General features: G+C 46.6%; 1 protein-coding gene across 1 annotated transcript in view; it reads right to left on the bottom strand.

The window, feature by feature from the left end:
- LOC119964903 (astrotactin-1-like) overlaps positions 1–16,257 on the bottom strand; it is a 3,158,558-nt gene that overhangs the window by 2,586,026 nt on the left and 556,275 nt on the right.

Raw genomic sequence — 16,257 nt, 5'->3', positions numbered from 1 at the left:
TCTAGTTTCTTTGGCACTGAGGACAGTATAGGCGGAATCATATAGTGATCGGATTTAAGTGTGAGTTGGGACCCTGCAGTAATCAGAGGAGGTTGAATCCTCTGGGAAACAACCAATTACTTTAGCACCTCTGCGATCACCATCCAATTAAGTCCTGGCAATACTGTGCCTTTTGCAACCTCGGCCATGCGGCATACTCAGGAAACATTGGCAGCATAACCACCCGTGTAAGATGTGAGGATGGCAGCATGATAGTGAAAGTACATGAAATATTCTTTGGTGTAATTCCACTTCAATGGCCAAGGTTGACTCTTATCATTCATGAAAATCTTTCCATCCACCTTACAAGAAAAGATTACCCAGGAAATGGGCAGATGTGTAGTAAAATAGCCCACTTTGCTGTTCTAGTGGAAGAGGAGGCCCTGGCAATTGAAGGACACTTAAGAGGGCATGCTGCGGCAAAGGACAAAGTAGAGATTTGACTGAGAGAAGGTTCAAATTTTATGCATGAAAAATGTCACCATTATGAAACCGATACAACATATTTAATTGCAATGCAGGCTTTGGAAATTGAGACAATTCCAGAATCATGATTTGCAAGGGAAGCAGAGGTGTCACATTTATTAAAAAATGGTTTCTTCTCATCATAGGTGCTGCTTTTTTGAGGAATCTCGTTAGAACAAAGATGCAGCCTCTTAAAAAAAACCTGTGGTTAGAAAAACAGCTGCTCCTCAGAATTAATGGACCCCAATAGAGCTATATAAATAAACATCCATGAAGCCATCCTTTTGAAATTGCCTGGATCTATTAATCAAAAGGCTTTTAAAAGGCAATGGTTCATGGAATTGAATGTAAACAATGCAGTTCAAAGCTTTTAGGCTTCCAAGCTTGCCAAGTTACTTCAATGAGTTAAAGGGATATGGAAATGACTGTGGAAAAACAACTACAAAGGTTTACGACACATTAAAGGGAATACTTTTACCTTCACCTCACAGAAATTTGAATTTGGTATGCTGGCAGGCAGTTTAAAGGATTGAAGGCTACATGAGAAAGCCAACCAAATGACCCCCATCTCAGGAAAGGCCCCAGGCCAGAGCCCCTTCAGCCCAGCACAAGCCCCGCTGACTTGCACCTCCCATGAAGGACCCCCTAAACACCCTGGAGGCAAGTATCAGGAGGGTACTCACACCCTTCCCCACCGCCCTCAAAGTGCAATGTGCTTGGTTGGCACTGACAAAGGGCTGAGGAGGGAGGATGAGGGGAGGGATCGAGGAGGGCTGAAGGGGGGGGACTCAGGGGTGGTATGGAGGGGGTGGACTGAGGGGAGCACCTGAAGGTGGGGACATGAGGGTGGGCCTGAAGAGGGTGACTAAGATCGGGCCGCCCTTTAACATAGCAGAAATTAGGCACCGTCCCTCACAGGTGAAAACCCCAATCCATTTTTTAAAAAATTTACCATGTGCCATGGACTTATTTTTTCAACAAATGAGCACTGAAATGCAGCTACTGCTGTGAATGCACTTTAAATCATTCTGTCCACAAGGATGTTACCACCAATGATGCCAGGTAAACGGTTGTCTCTCGCAACTGATGTGGTTTCTGCTCTTCCGAGCATATAAATGTTTGTAATTGATGTGGTTTTGAGCTCACTGATTATTTCATATGATTTAAGAATGCTTTTGAACTCAGAAATGTGCAGCCGAATACAAGTTAACACTATTCAATGTTGAATACTGTCACGGTTTTCAAGCGGGGAAGTGCTCTCCTTTTCCTGCACAACATCCACGCGCAATTGTGCCATGAAAAGGCTGAGGCAGGCAGGCCTACTGGCAATATGGCAGGTATTCCGCAAGGCACACCACAGTCAATGGCTGGCCCCTTGGCTTCTCTATCAGAGAAGCATCTCTACTAGATGCACATACTAATTCCTGCTCCCCTGACCAAAGGTGTTCCAGCATATGTGTAGGGCAGTCTGCGGCTGGGCCTTCACAAAGATGCAACCACAGTTATCTCCACATCTGATATCCAGGATATTATTCCCGTACTGTTTCACACATTTTTTAAATGCTTTTACAAGATGTGGGCATCACTGCAAGGCCAGCATTGGTTACACATTCCTAATTGCCCTTGAACTGAACAGCATATTTCAGAGGGCAGATCAGAGTTAACCATATTGCTGTGTGGTCTGGAATAGGCCAGACAGGGTGAGAACAGCAGATTCGCCGAAAGGACATTATTGAACCAGATAGAATTTTACAACAATTAGTAATAGTTATCGGTCACCATTACTAAGACCAGCTTTCAATTCCATATTTATGGCCTATGGCCATGATGGGATTTGAACCCATCTCCCGAGACCATTATCCTGGGCTTCTGGATTCTAGTCCAGTAACATTACCACAACACCACCTGAAGCCTCCCATTCTGCTATTTTCCATTTCGAAGCTTATTAGAAGCTAAAATGGATTATGGACAACACACTGAGCCACAAGTAACGGAAGCGATTGTCCAAATTTATCACATGAGGTCTCGAGAAACCAGATTTAAGGTAAGGGGCAGGGGATTTGGAGGGGTTTTGAGAAAAAACCTTTTTATCCTCAAGGTGGTGGGAATCTGAAACTCACTGCCTGAAGGGGTGGTGGCGGCAGGGTCCCTCACAACATTTAAGAAGCATTGAGCTAAGAACTTGAAACACCATAGCATACAAGTCTATGAACCAAGTGCTGGAAAATGTGATGAGAATAGCTAGGTGCTTGATGACTGGCGCAGACATGATGGGCTGAAGGGACTCTTTCTGTACTGCAAAACTCTGACTCTGGTATGCCTGATAGAAAAAGGTGTAAACTAAATGTATATTTTCTCCTCTTATGATTTCAATTTATTTTCTAAAATTATTATGCGTATTTCACAAAAGCTTTCAAGTCAGAAATACAGGGCGCCATTAAACAGAAAAATTTCGAAGTCCGGTTTACGGCACATTTGGCAACACATGGGAGAGATCACGGACTGTATTCAATTGCACTTAGTACCAAAAACTAGCCCCCATGAGATTCTCGTCATTACTCGCTGCCTGCCTGCTTAATTCGCCCAACTCGCCACTAGCAAGGGGGACCTTCATATAAACTCCCAGTCAACACACAAGCATGGCAGCGTGCAGACATGCTCATCTCCACGGGGATGGCGACATGCCCAGGCTTCTCGGCGCTGTGGATGAGAGGTCGACCACCCTGCTCCCTCAAGGGGGCGGGGGGACCAGCAGCAGGGTAAGCGATGCTGCCTGGGAGGCAGCAGCAGCAGCAGAGGCTGTCAGTGCATGCATCAGTTCCAGCTGGCACCCCTCTGATTCCACTCCCCCCCACCAACACCCCAAATCATTGGCTGACACCTCGCACTATCGCCGCATCCGATCTTCTTGCTTGTTCTTCAGAACCCCTAGCACTCACTAGCATAACCCCTTCATGTCCAGTTGTGGTGCCCACATATGCCACCTGTTATAGACCCCCCAACCCATCAAGCATGCGGTTCACAATGATTTCTCTTGGTCCCCAGGAGTAAATAGCCCATAATAGATGGAAAAGTGACAAGACAGTGGGTGGGGTCCCAGAGATTCCTCATCCCTTATGTGGAATGGGCCCTAGAAATCAGGGGGTTGCCTGAAGAGAGAGCAGTCACCAACAGCAAAGTTGGCCTGTGCCTGAGAAGTAAATGCACCTGTTTCAAGTTAATGGTTCATGTCAGATAAAATGATCCTTCCCTCTCACTGACTACATGTCCATTGTCTCGCAGTACCTCCATCTGATGAGGCAGAGCCACCCGGAGTCATTCTACCCTCCGCCAGCCAAGACACCAACTCGCAGGAGAGCTCTGAGGAGGCAACAAACCAGGCATCACAGCTGTCTCCCTTGACTTTCCCCAGCGCAGAGACACACACCTCAGTGGACGGCATTAGTAGCCAGGTTTCTGGGCCACAATCTGGTGACCTCACAGTTGCAAATGCACATCAGATGGAGCCAGGAACATACAAGTGTGACAGCAGTTGGAGGTCTGCTGGATTCCAGGATTCAGCTGAGTCCCAGCCAGATGCCAAGTCTCTAAACAAGGTTCTCCCAGAGATGATGCAGATATCATAGAATTTACAGTGCAGAAGGAGGCCATTCGGCCCATTGAGTCTGCACCGGCTCTTGGAAAGAGCACCCTACCCAAGGTCAACACCTCCACCCTATCCCCAGAACCCAGTAACCCCACCCAACACTAAGGGCACTTTTGGACACTAAGGGCAATTTAGCATGGCCAATCCACCTAACCTGCACATCTTTGGACTGTGGGAGGAAACTGGAGCACCCGGAGGAAACCCACGCACACACGGGGAGGATGTGCAGACTCCGCACAGACAGTGACCCAAGCCGGAATCGAACCTGGGACCCTGGAGCTGTGAAGCAATTGTGCTATCCACAATGCTTCACAGCTCCAGGTGATGGGACACAGCATGAGATTAAGGTAGGGGAGTCAGTGACACTCCAGCAATTACAAGGCTGATTGGAGTAGTTCCAAAGGCTGCAGGCACAGAAGATGATGCCGAAAATGCATAGCACGAGGCTAAAACTGGTGGCGACCGCAGTGGAAAACCTGGAGCACAACATCCAGATCTTGAGTGGTGGTGTCCAAGGCATGGTTGAGTCTAAGAAGACCATGGCTGTGGGCCTCAAAATCATGTCCCAGGCGCTATGTGTCCCAGTTGCAGGTGGACATTGCCAATTCATTGTAGAGCGTGGCAAACTCACTGAGGAGCATCCCTAAGGGCATCAACACCATAGTGCAGCCTCCAGGACTGGCACACCAGAAGATTCAGAGGCCTCTGGAGCTCACTCCAGCTGCTCCTCTATCCCATCGAGTTCCCCGAGGCAGCCTGGGTAGGGTACGTGATTGGAGATGGTAGTCACATACAATCTGAGCATTCAGGCAGTGGAACCCCTTCCTGTTAATATAGGGCACTCCCTGATGCCCGGTGCTTACAGGGCGACACGTGAGGCACCGCTTTCCCCCTGGATCTGGGGCATTCCGGCGATGGCAGCAAATCCTGCAGCCTGGGCATCTTGGTGGACTTGGTCCAGCTGGAAGATGATCTATTTGGATGGCCAGGCATACAGAGCATTCTTCGCCTCCCAGATGCACCTGTGGGAAGAAGATTGGGAAATGCCACCCAGGTCCCCGCTCATCCCCAGAATGCCACGGTGGCATAAGGTTCAGGGTCGCAGTGAGCTGCACAGCCACCATGAGCGGGTGTCCTCCTCCTCCACGGGGTGCAATGTCCACAAAGACATGACATAGGTGCTGCACTATCTCTCTCCTGAGACGAAATCTCCTGCGGCACATGCTGTCCATCATCTCATTAAATTACCAACGACACCAGTACACCTTGGACCATCACTAGCCTCCCCTTCTAGGTACCTGATGGCTGGCCGGGTCTTCAGACCACTGCACATGCCACTTTGCGATGGCCTTGCTGCTGTCTCTGGCATCTGCCCGCCTGGGTTGCCATAAGCAATGCAAGGGCAGTCTCCGCGGGATCCACATCAGAAAACATTGCTTTATCTGGAGAGAGACCGACAATCAGTTCGGGCTTCCACCCCGATATCCTTAAATCCCCCAATCCTCCCCCACCCTCACCATGACTGTTCCACCTCTCTCAGAGTACCATTCAGTGAGTCAGCTGTGCTGTCAAACCTTGCTTTGCACACTCACCCCAGCCATTTCAGGAGCTCCTGGACCCAAAATCTCTGTCGGGAACATGAGGGAAATTGTGCTCAGCTGCCCTCTGCTCATCCACTCATCCATGGGTTTCCTCCGGGTGCTCTGGTTTCCTCTCACAAGTCCCGAAAGCCATGCTTGTTAGGTGAATTGGGCTTTCTGAATTCTCCCTCATTGTACCCAAGCAGGCTTCACAGTGTGGCGACTAGGGGATTTTCACAGTAATTTCATTATGTAAGCCTACTTGTGACAATAATAAAGATTATAATTTTATTATTAATATTATTATAAACCTTTGCCTGCGAGAGGACCCTCAGTCATGAAGCTCTGCTCTTAAGTGTTTGATTGTTGGAAGCTGCCTCATTGGGCCGCATGGTAGCATAAGTGGCTAGCACTGTGGCTTCACAGGGTCCCAGGTTCGATTCCTTGCTGGGTCACTGTCTGTGCGGAGTCTGCACGTTCTCCCAGTGTCTGCATGGGTTTCCTCTGGGTGCTCCGGTTTCCTCCCACAGTCCAAAGATGTGCAGGTTAGGTGGCTTGGCCATGCTAAGTTGCCCTTAGTGTCCAAAAAAGTTAGGAAGGGTCATTGGGTTACGGGGATAGTGTGGAAGTGAGGGCTTAAGTGGGTCGGTGCAGACTCGATGGGCCAAATGGCCTCCTTCTACACTCTATGTTCTATGTTCTGAGAACGTGCAGACTCCACACAGACAGTGACCCAGTGGGGAATCAAACCTGGCGCTGTGAAGCCACAGTGCTCTCCACTTGTGGTACCTTCAAGGAGGCACTTGAGAGTTGAGGAGTGGGAAGCGCTGTTTCAGCTGACAAGGCTGATTCCAGATTTGAACTAGCCTTCAGCAGTGAAGCTGGAGGCTGCTCACAGTCAAAGGGGTGGAAATTGAATTTCAGGATAGAAACCACAGCTGGGTTCTGTCTTGGAAGTATTTGGTAGGACAGACAGGCTACAGCTGTGGTTGCCCCTGCTCTGGATCCCACAATATTTAAAGATGACTTGAAGTCCTTACAAATGGCAAGCCGATCACCATCCCCCCCCCCCCCCCCCCCCGGCTTCGCGGGGCGACCCCTGACCTGAGTGCTTCAGCCCCCCGACAAAAATGGAAATGGCCATTCATCTCCTCACTTCCTCTCCATAGCCATTGTGCCCAGTTCCTGTTTTTGAAGAGGAGTACTAAATGATGCCCGCATGACTCCCATCGGGGAGTGGGGTAATTCCCAACTGCATTTGACTTCAATCTCGTTAATGAGATTTAAATGAATGCAAATGAGCGTTAATGATATTCTTGCAATTTTTAGGTATGATCTGGAATTCGCCATCGGCAGTGGGCAGGGTGATTGGCAAAATGGTTCACGCCTGGGGCAAATCTCGATCTCGCCCTCTCCCGCTGTTCACCCGGCGCGCCCGAATCCGCACCGGGCACAACGCAGTTGCTGAATTGCGCCCAGAATGTTTAGTCACCTTAATTAGGCAGATGATATGGTACGCTGCAGAAGTTACAAAGGAACCACAGCAACCAATTGACTGGTACCAAAAGTGGAGCTCCCAGAAAAAAAGACATTATTTTTTCAATGATAAAAATGTTAATATGAGGAGGCAGTCAGATAAACAGGGAGAATACAACAAAAATCAGCAGATTCTTTTACTGGGGGCCAGAATAATTGAGCAAATGTTCAGTTGTCCAAGTATCTCCCTTTTGATCACTGCTAGCGACACATCTTGTAATGTGCCCAGATAGAGGTTGAGTGAAGATAAAGTTGTGTTCTGTTGTGATGCACCTGGCAACATTCACAGTAAAGGCTCACATATGAATAATAATCAGTTGAGCAAGGTAGCTGGGACACCAGCCATCTGAAAGCCAAAATATCAGATAGATAGAGGAGACATTGAGATGTCCTTCATCTCCTTCATACACCTATGGGTGTATGGGGGGAACCAGACCCATTGTGATTCAGAGGCGAAAGACAAGAGGAACAGGCAAAATAAACCTATACAGGCACGAGGGAAAGTGGCCAGCTTGGGTAGGGTTAAATTCAACCAAATACCACAACTGGACTGGCTGCCGGTTTAGTGCAGCTTCACTGCCCTGCCCGAGATTGACTATTACAGCCAACAAGGATAGATGAAAGAAGGAAAGTGAGTCTGCCTGCAGTGTCGGGGTAACATCTTGATGGGATGGGGATGGTAGCTACAAAAGAGAGATAGGAGTAAGGTTGATGTATTTGGGGACTGGCAGAGATTGGGAAAGGATTCATTTTGAAAGGCGATCGAGACAAAGGGCACGATCTACCGGTTGTTTACACTGGCGGGATATTTTGGTCCCACGTCGGCGTGTGCCGGCGACGAGGGGTGGAGTCGCTGGCAAATCCCCTTGACAATGGTGGGGTCGGTAAATCCAGCTGGCGCTCCGCCTTCGCCAGCAAAACACATGGGGCGGGCTAGTGGGTAAATCCCGCCCAAAGTGTGGTACAAAATTGTGTTGGGACCAATGGTGGGAGGAGGAGCAAGGAATTTACAAATATGTTTTGGGAATCTGAGCACAAATACCAAAAGTGGGCACCCATTGTCTTTGGGACTCCAGTTCCAGACTGGACTGGATTCAGAATTTTAGATTCTTGCATGGCCCCCGATCCCCCAAATGCTGCTAATGCCACCGAATGTAACACTCAAAAAGCACCCTCCACCAAGGGCACCAAAAGCCCAAGTTACAGAGGTTAGGTGTCCCCTAACAAGACCTGGATCCAGGAATGGGTTTGTGATATTCCTGGCGGGAAAGGTGGTGTACCATGACGTGTATTATGAGATAACCCAGTCGTTGTTTATTTATCAAGGTGTGACTGATGGTGCCCAGTAGAGATAGAAAGGTTTTATGAGAAACAATTAAAGGAAAAATCATTGAATCATAACATTTACAGCACAGAAGGAGGCCATTACCCATCGAGTCTGCACCGGCCCTTGGAAGGAGCACCCTACTTAAGCTCATACCTCCACCCTATCTCCGTAACCCCACCTAAACGTTTTGGACATGAAGGGCAATTTAGCATGGCCAATCCACATAACCTGCACATCTTTGGACTGTGGGAGGAAACCGGAGCACCCGGAGTAAACCCACGCAGACTCAGGGAGAACATAGAGACTCCACACAGATAGTGACCCAAGCCGGGAATTGAACCTGGGACCCTGGAGCTATGAAGCCACAGTCCTAACCACTGTGCTACCATGCTGCCCAATGTTGCAAAAATTCTATGAGCTTAGTTATGGGGACAACATTTGGGAGCGTTTATGTGAATTGGATTGTAGCTGGCACTGCAACTCATGATGAGAAAAGAGGGAATTAATAAACAATGCTGCTTCCGTATTTAATAATGGGATGGCAGTAATCAATAGTTTAGAAAGTGTCCAACTCCAATTGCAGGTCAATACCCTGTGGGATAGGGCAGCACAGTGGCGCAGTGGTAGCACTGCAGTCTCACGGCACCGAAGTCCTCGATTCGATCCCGGCTCTGGGTCACTGTCCGTGTGGAGTTTGCACATTCTCCCCGTGTTTGCGTGGCTTTCACCCCCACAGCCCAAAGATGTGCAAGCTAGGTGGATTGAACGCGCTAAATTGCCCCTTAATTGGAATAAATGAATTGGGTACTCTAAATTTTTTTTTAAAAATACCCTGTGGGATCAGTTAAAAAAAATACTGGGAAAAGGTTATGAGATATCAGGGTAAGAGTTGCACGAAACCCATGTGACGTTAATCCACTTTAACGAAATAATAACCAAGCTTGAAACTTATGTCCAGACAATAAATAAATGAATAAAGTAGGACTGGAACGCATCAGACCAGGATGCCCAGAATGAAACGGCTGTGATTCATGGGGCTTGGTTGATAAATGAGCAACTCAGTAATCTGGAAAATTTTAAATAAGGTTGCATGCCACCTTAGGGCTCTTAGCACCCATGATACACTCATGAACCTATGCCAGCTGTGGTTGGCTTCTGAAGTGTAACCAGTCCCACTTGACTGTGGCCGCTATAATCAAACCATAATGCCAGTTGATGGGCCAGATAAAGTATACTGGGTGGAGAACATTGGGGCCATCAGAAATGAGGTACACATGTGGCATCAAAAAGCCCCTTCGTACGCGGTCAAATGGGGAAGCTCTATGTCTGGGACAGATTTAAAAGGGTGTCATAAAAGGGGGGTGAATGTGGTGTAATGCCTGAATCATCTGAATGAATTCAACTGGCAAGAGTGTGGGTTCAAATCAGAAAGTCCACAATCCAACAATTGCACTGTGGAGGTGATGGTCCAGGGCCATGCTCCATTCCAGATGGCGTTTGAGGGGATCGGAACAGACTGCGTTTCTACCAGTGCGAGGTAGTATAGGTTAAACAAGATGTGTGGTGCCCGTTCAACAGGCCTGAAGATCCCTCACACAGGGGGAGGACGACTGCGATGAGAATGAACCTCCACACTCAGGCAGCACTGTGAAACCAGAGGGCAAGAGTTGTCTCAAAGTTAAAGGCCACTGGCTATGGAAGCCTAGCTATCAGGGATTAGTGTATAGGTGGCTAGTTCCATTTGGAAGGATTGTTTAATCCGCAGCCCATGAGAGCTGGTGGAATGAGGGTGCCCTCTAAGAATGAAGTTGGCATGCTAATTTCAGTCTTCACACGCATCAGGAGTGCCTCACCTGCCACAAGGGGAAACCAGTTGCCTGATCAGTTTCCTGACCATTCCTTGATAAGTCAATTGTGCCAATTAGGTCAGCGTTGCAATAAATGGCACCTATTTTTTATCCTTTGGAAGGGTAGCCCCCAAGCATTGACCCCAATACGCATGCTGATATCTACATAACAGATGTGGCCCCACATGCAAGGCACAATGGTGATTTATCTCATCAGTCACCCCGTTCAAAGGATGGTGGCTGGGGGGGGGGGGGGGGGGGGGGGGCAGTGTCTTCTTCCCTCATGAATGGATGCAGGTCCATTGAATGCACTCAACTGCCCTAACCCCTCACCCTTTATGGCCAGGAGGGCAGGGAGTGTGTGTGTGTGTGTGTGTGTGTCGGGCGGGGGGGTGGGGGAGGTTGCATGTGGACCACTAAGGGTCACAGACCTTTTCATTCAGGTGGAGTTGAGAGGGACAACTGTGGTGAAGAGGCTATTGTGTGACAGGGAACGGAGTGAGGCTTAGTGGAGTTACAGTGGAGAATGTGCATGGGGTGGCTGTCCCAGATCCTGAGAGGCTTGAAGGTCAGGGCATCATCAGGACTCTTCAACACTCACTTTGTGTTCTCTTTCTTTCAATTTTTGATCGTGGAGAATCATGGAATCAGTCAGCTGACAATTCTTTTGATTGCGATCGGCCAGCAGCAGCAGCATCGATGTGCCGCTGCACACAACCAGGAACAGTACCCTGCAGAGGATGAGGAAGCAGGGCCCATTCCTCTTCCAGGAGTAGGATCACAGATGATGGAGCCTCAGTGGAGATATTAATGGCCATTGGTATTCCAGTGTAGAATCTCCTACCTCCAAATATCAGAGGTCAGTGCCTGAGAAGACTGTGTCAGTCCAGGGGGATGGTAGTCCACCTGTGCCAGATGGACGGTAGTCCACCTGTGCCAGGTGATGCAAGAGTTGGAACCACATGGACTAGGAGGTCATCCATTGCCTGAAAGTTACTGCCGCTCAGAACTTCAAAATCAGAGCCTCGGTTTAGGGCTGCATAAGTGACCTATGCGGCATATCACAGTCAGCAGTGCACAAGTGCATAAGGGAAGCCACAGATGTGCTATTATCATGGGGCCCAGAGATACTGGATGACAAATCTCCACTGCTACTATGTCCTCTGCAGTCAGGAGTCCTAGTTTTTTCCTCCACCTACGTATGAGGTGCAACTGCTCTCAACATGTTTTCAGCCCTTGGCAAACTAATCACTGGAGAATACTGTCAGGCATGAAAGGTCTGAACATTGATGTTGGTGGAGGGTGGCAGTGGTCTGACCTTCTATAGAGGGGGGAGGAAGGAGATACGCTGAGGTAGGTGTGTTAACAGTCGTGATCCTTTACTGTGTTGTCAGTGTTGGAGGTGAATACATATAGCGTTGCCATTCTCAAATCCCACACGGATGAAGCACTGATCAATTTTTAAAAATCAATTTTTAGCCGATCCAGTAGCCTACCTCCTCTTTCACTGTGCCTTTGACAGCAGCTTCTGCCTTGGTAACAACTGCAAAGCATTTACCTGTACCTCAATTACATCCTCTGCCAACTTTCTGTGGAACCTTCTTTGGTGCAAAGCTGGAAAGGGTGAGATCCGAAGAGACTTTTGGGGTCCAGGTACCTATTAAAATATCTTAAACAAGTGCAGGAAATAATCAAAGAGCAAGTGAACTGTTGCCCTTTATATCTAGAGGATTTGAATGCAAGGGAATGGAAGTCCTGCTTCAAAGCTGTAGTTCAACCACTCCGACAGGACAATGAATAGGAATGGGCACTAGACCTTAGAAAGGATTTAATGGAAACAGAGGCATTGCAGCATAGATTTACCAGAATGACACCAGATCCCGAAGGATTAAGTGACAAGGAAAAATTGCACAAACTAGGGTTGCACACCCTGGAACTGAATAAGTTAAATGGTGATTTAATGAAAGTGTTCAAGAAATTAAGGGCAAGAGATAGGACAAATATAGAGAAACTATTCCCTCTGTTTTGGCAGTTGCGGATGAGAGAACATAGTCTACAAATTAGAGCCAGGCCTTTCAGGAGTAAAATTATAGAACAGTTACATGCAAAGGGTGGGAGAAGTTTGTAACTCTCGTCCCCAAATGGCAATCGATGTCCGATCAATTTTTAATTTTAAATGTGAGATGGATCGATTTTTGCGAATCAGAGGAATTAAAAGTTTTGCGGAAGCCCAGGGAACATGGAGTTATGTCACAGATTTGCCATAATTTCATCGAATGTTAGCAAAAGAGGCTTGAGGGGCGAAATGCCCGACTCCTGTTTTCGTCCTTACTTCAAAGATCGAGTCAAATCCGGCCCAGAATTATGGAACTGAAGTTTTTCTGCAATGATCCAAAATGCAATTGGACTTTGGGTGAGGTTGAATCGCATTTACCGTAGTATCCATGATAATTGTATTTCTGGCATTCAATGTCTGTTGGGCTGTGCAGCAATGTTGGCCACTTGAGTGACGTAGAAAGGGGCTGGAACTCTCTCGCCTTTGTGATTCTCTGTTCCCGCTGGCAGCGCACCCGCTGTGGGTTTCCCGGTGCCATGGGCTGGCTCCAATGGGAAATCCCATTGACAAGTGGCAGGAAAAGAAAACCCATCGTCCACGAATGGCGCGCCGTAAGAGAAACACGTGACTGGAGGACGGGAGAATCCCACCCAGGCTGTCAGCTCTGAGAAGTTACAAATGTTTCAGGAAGAGAATGAAGAAAATTGAAAACAAAAAGTTGATGTCTGTCGTGGCTAACTTCGAACAACTCAGAAGCATGACTAGAAGAGTGTCTGTCTCAATTTGAACCTCAATTGCATGATCAGAAATTTTGCTCTTAGGTCTGTCTCATTGTAAAACAGTATAACTGTATTTTACGAACAATTCTTTCTCTTGTTTGGTATATTTCTAAATCCGTTCCCATTCTTTATTTCAAAATTTTGAGCGCGATTTAACGGAAATGAAACAGAGTCTCATGTCGGGCGTCTTTTGCTGGTTGTTTTCCGCCGCTGGCAGTGCTAAGAATAATTCCGCTATTTTGACGCATTTTTGTGCCCCAGCAAGGAATGCCCCACTGAGGCCGCACTTAGCCCCATGTCCTGCACGAATGAGCTCCACTTGCTAGTGCAGGATGAGATCGGGGCCCCATTTTTAAATGGTGCCCCTGTCTCTAGACCACCCACCGTGACCTTCAGAACCCCCGCACAACCCAACTCATCACCTAGGGGGTCATCAGGCCCCCTGTACCCCAGCTCATAAGGGCATGGCACCCCAGGGCCAAATCCCAGCATGGGCAATATGTCACCTGGGCACCTTGGCACTTCCAGTCTGGCACACTGGCCATGCCATACCAGTGTCATCTGGGCATCCTGGCACTGCCAAGGTGGTACCCTGGTAGAACTGCTAATGTGCCCGGGTGGCACAGTCAAGCTGGCAGTGCCATAGTTCTCTGGTGACATCAGGGATGCCATGGTACCATTCTTCCACGAGGGCGGCCACTCGGGGTCCCCCTATCAACTAGGAGACCCCTTCACAAGTGTGGAAAAAATTGCTAAACCGTGCCAGCTCGAGGTTTGCAAGGCGAGGCCATGCGATCCCGGGCGCTGGGTAGAACCGGCGCAGACATATTCAATAGACACAACTGCTCACTGGAATATGCAAATCTGGATCCCAACCTCAATGGGCGGTATTCAGATCATGATGCCTCGCAAGATCAGGTGTGCCAATGCTAGTAAATCGCGCAGTAGGCCTCTCCCATGATTTATCGGCCTCATTATCACCAAGTTAGGCACGATGAGGCTGATAGATTGCACCAATAATCTGAATTTTGTCAAAATAGGAATAATTCTTCGTAATTGTTTCAACAGCAAAGATAATTATACTGTTGGCCAGTATCTTTGCTTTACGATAACTAGGCCACACACCATAAGTTAAAGAAAAATACTTCTACTCCAGATTATCATGAACAAAAATAATCAGAACAGAATTACTGCATTTTTAATTAAAAATCAAGCGTTCTAACATCTGTTCACATCTAATTAAAAGGAACTAAGTGGAATTAAAAGAACACAACAGCTCCAACATGCTTTGCAATTTATAATATTCATATACCCACATTCCAACGTGATGAGCAACATTCGTCCCAGAACAAAAATTAAGAGAAAACATTGTGTTTGATATTTTTATGGATGTCAGTCATTTGCTTCTGTATGTGTGGTACTTTAACTTATTGGGAAAGGAAAACTCGAAATTCCCACGTATCTGCAGCAATCATATATGTGGTCTTGAGCTCAACCACAACAGAGCTGCAATGCTACAGAGGGCAAGGCAGTGCTTAAATTAATTTAACCCCTCAACTGAATACAGACCAGGAATGAATGAAACTCATTTCAGTCACAAGTAAAATTGACTGACAACCAATACCCAGGTTATAAAATTTCCAAATGCAGGCTGAATGAAGTGACATTCGGGTATAGAACGCATAACCTTCAACTCATCTACAAGCAAATATTATTGATAGACTGAAGACTTTTGCGATGAACACTGACTTTTCATGTTGATGGCCTGGATTCAAATCCAGCCATGGTGACAGGACACAAATCTCTACTGTGTAGGCACAACATTAAATAACTCTGCCTCGTGGCACATGCTTATTCCACAAAACTATTGGATGGGGTGGCATACAGCCCTGTGACCTCTCAGATGAATCCCATCTCTGGTTAGAATGGAATCATAATCAATTCTTGAACTGAAATTCAAGCAAAATAAAGGCAAATGGTGATTGATTTAATTTTGCCTCAGGAGTGCTCAGGCAATCTTCTATAAATACTTCTTTAAAACTATCATGCCTTGCTTCAAGTGATCAGTTGCGCAATGATAGTTGTAAGGACAAGATAGCAACTCTTTAATTCATTACTTCATCTCTTGTATTCTAACTAAGAGAATCATTTATTTTCATAATTACATGTATTCTCAAGGGTTCACAGATAAAAGAATGTGCAAATTCTAATTGAATAAAATAAATAGTTTATTCAGGGTAAAAATATTTTATATTTCATGCAGTGCAATAGCATAAGAACTTGCAAAAATCTTTTTAAAATGATTTCTTAGATTGCAGTATGTTTATCCTTTCTCTTCAGCTAGATTCCTTATTAAAATATTTTGACATTCCAATGTTATGTACATCCATTCATGAATTAAAATAGTGAAATAATGAAAAAGAATGTTGCTTCATTATATTCTATGAAGGAGCATGAGGATACTAGGCGACAATGGGATAGACTCCTATTCTTTCACTTTTGGAAGCAGGTATCAGTATGAGGATGAAAGCTTTGTTCCTCTGTTAGTGACACAGCATTAATCCAATTCAAAAATTGAATATCATTCTATTCTCTTTAGAGTAGATGAATTTAGTCCATCTCAGGATAGTCTCTGTCAGTTTTTAGCAAGTGTAGGCCCACAGCAGAATCTGTAGCTTAGAGGCTGATAGGGGGATTTTTATTATAAATGAGGTGATTCACTCAAGCTTAGGTCTAGTAATAATGTGAGGAAATTATCAGATTCACATTTGCAGCTTTGGGAGTCTGCTGTACAGACAATAAAATTGAAAAAGCAAAATGAAACTTTCTAACATTCAGCTAGCACAACAGTCAACGTATATGAATGAGGGAATAACGTAGCTTCTGACTATATGAATGGGGGAATATTGCAGCTTTTGAGTAAAGACAATGAGGTATAAACTTCACAGAATTACAAGTCATCTGAACAGGTAGTGTGTAAAT

Source organism: Scyliorhinus canicula, chromosome 4 (assembly GCF_902713615.1).
Source record: "Scyliorhinus canicula chromosome 4, sScyCan1.1, whole genome shotgun sequence".
NCBI classification, from domain to species: Eukaryota; Metazoa; Chordata; class Chondrichthyes; order Carcharhiniformes; family Scyliorhinidae; genus Scyliorhinus; species Scyliorhinus canicula.
The sequence above is the reverse complement of the archived record's forward strand: the minus strand, read 5'-3'. Positions and strand labels throughout refer to the sequence as shown.